Source organism: Sinocyclocheilus grahami, unplaced genomic scaffold (assembly GCF_001515645.1).
Source record: "Sinocyclocheilus grahami isolate Dianchi unplaced genomic scaffold, SAMN03320097.WGS_v1.1 scaffold814.1, whole genome shotgun sequence".
In the NCBI taxonomy this organism is placed as follows: Eukaryota; Metazoa; Chordata; class Actinopteri; order Cypriniformes; family Cyprinidae; genus Sinocyclocheilus; species Sinocyclocheilus grahami.
In genome coordinates, this window is record NW_015505993.1 from 356,834 (window position 1) to 359,518 (window position 2,685).

Sequence of the window (2,685 nt, forward strand, 5' to 3'; positions counted from 1 at the left end):
ATGGGGTCAAAATCTAAAACAACAAAAAATACCTTCAACCTGTGGATCCACCTAAAGATACATCACTCAACTATCTTTGAAGAGGCAAAGAAAAAAAGAGATGCTGAAGAGGAAAATACATCAAGCCACATTCAAGCTTCTCTTCCTATGATGTTTGATAAGCAGACAAAGTGGAAGACATCTGATGTCCGCTCAAAAAAACTAAACAGGCTGATTACAGAAATGATTGCTACAGACAATCAGCCTTTCAACTTTGTTGAAAATAAAGGCTTCCAGAGACTCATGGCTACTGCAGAACCAAGATATTCTCTAAAGAGTGAGAAGTTCTACAGAACAGAGGTGTTGCCCAGTATTCACAGCAGTATCGTTGAGAAGGTTAAAGCACTGCTAAAACCTGATAAAGCAGGTTATATCTTGGCTTTTACCACAGACTACTGGTCCGGTACAACTGAATCCCTCATGAGTCTCACATGCCATTTTATTGATGATCAATGGATTCGCAGACAAGTAATTCTAAACACAAAAGCAATGACTGGATCACACACTGGGGAGTACATTAGTGAGATGTTCTTGGGAATGCTGGAAGAATGGGAAATTGACAAAGACAGAGTGGTTCTTGTTCTCAGGGACAGTGGTGCTAATATTGTCAAAGGTATGAGAATTGCTGAACTGCCTGACATGAGCTGCAGTGCCCACATATTACAGCTTGTTGTCAATGATGGCCTCAACTCACAAAGAGCTGTCCAAAATATTCTGTCAGTGCTGAGAAGCTGTGATACCCATTTTAATCATTCCTTACTAGCCAAACAGCGTTTAGCAGTGATCCAGCAGGACCTTCGGCTTCGACATTCCATCATTCAGGCTGTGCCAGCCCGATGGAATTCCACCTTGCACATGCTGGTCAGGATGCTTGAGCAAAAAAGGGCTTTGAACATATATGCCAGTGAGCATGGTGGGTTCACTAGCCTGAGTGCTGAGCAGTAGAATATTGTCAGTAATCTTATTGACACCCTTTCTCCAGTGGAAGAGGTCACTCTTGAGATGAGCCACTACGAAAGTTCAGCGTCATGCATCATCCCATATGTCAAAGTTCTGAAGATGTTGCTCAGCAGCCAAGGTCCCTCCTCTCATGGGATTAAAACAATGAGACAGGAGATGCTGGAGAGTCTCACCAGATGGTTTGCAAAAGTGGAGGAGGTGAAATGTGCAGTCCTTGCCTGTCTTCTGGATCACACCACACTGTCAAATGCAAAAGAGTGGCTTAAGGAGGAGACAGAGAGCTTAGAGCAAGACAATGCACAAACCATACAATGTGAAGAAACACAGCCAGATGATCCTAGCACCCTTTCAAAAAGGCTGAAAAAGACAGAAGAAAACCAGAAGAAACTGACTGATGAGATGTATGACACTATGCTTGGCGCTAATTCTGAAGTTGCTGGGTCTAGCCTTGAAGGAGAGCTTCAGCAGTACCTTCTGGAATCAGTGATTGATAGAAGGATGGGCAAGCCACTTGAATGGTGGAAACAAAATGAGAAAAGGTTCCCCATTCTTGGTCCTCTGTCAAGTAAGTTTCTTTGCCCCCCACCTTCTTAGGTGCCCAGTGAGAGAGTCTTCAGTGAAGTCGGAGCCATTTATGAAAACAAACGAAGCAGGCTTACCAGGCAGAATGCTGAAAGACTCTGTTTTCTACACTACAACCTAGTTCTGCTCAACTGGGAGTATTAAGCTACATTAAAATAGCAATGCTATTTTTTTCAGGTGGTTTAGATTGTTTTTTGTTTTTTTTAATTGGTTAGAAATACTTATGTGCTTTATTTATTTTACCTCATCAAAGATTTTATTTTTAAACAAAAACAGTTTAGTAACACTGCATTTTTTTATTTTTTGCACTTTCAGACCCCTCTATTTATTGGTGTATAAATAAGATTTATTTTGTTTTCTATGCAAGGAGGGAGTGATTGTTATAAATAAAATGGTTTGTTCAGTGCAGTGGTGTTGTAATCATGTCAAAAACAGAAGTATAACAGTAAATAAATATCGGTTCTGCATATCAGTTATCGGGCACATAAACACACAAATTATCGGTATTGTATCATACTAAAAAAATCTATATCGGTCGATCACTAGTTGTAACCCGCCGATTCCTTCAGTGTTGTCTTGGAGGAAGGGCTTGCTGGGGCAGAGTTAATGAATGTCTTTGGTCGAGATGCTTGGACTGGTTAGGACAGTCTTTTGTTTTGAGAACTACAGCGGGGCCTAGTTAGCACTGATGGCCATGAGCACCAGGGGAAGTTTCTTCTGGTTAGCAGACACGTATTTTCTTATCATGCTGACCACAGTCTGATTCGTCCATTCCACTTGGCCCGAAGAAATTGGATGGTGACTATGTGCAGTTGTGCTTGTATTTGCCTCGCCACAGCAATCAGGTACACCCTAACTCTTGGACTTGCCTTTGGAGTTTCCAAATCTGCTGCATGATCGCAGCTGTGAAATGGGTGCCTCTGTCTGAGTTGACTCTCAGCGGCAGCCCGAACCTGGAGAAGATGTGATTCATCAGGAGGTATGCTGTATTTTGAGCAGTTTCATTGGGTGCTGGGAGGCATTCTACCCACTTTGTGAACTGGCACACGACTGTGAGGAAATACTTGTTGCCTCTTGTTGACCTGGGTAAGGGTCCGACCCAGT

The 2,685-nt window shown here is 42.4% G+C and overlaps 1 pseudogene; it reads left to right on the top strand.

Annotated features, from left to right (window-relative positions):
- Positions 1-1,780, top strand: LOC107562240 (zinc finger BED domain-containing protein 4-like; annotated as a pseudogene).
- Positions 1,781-2,685: the final 905 nt, after the last annotated feature.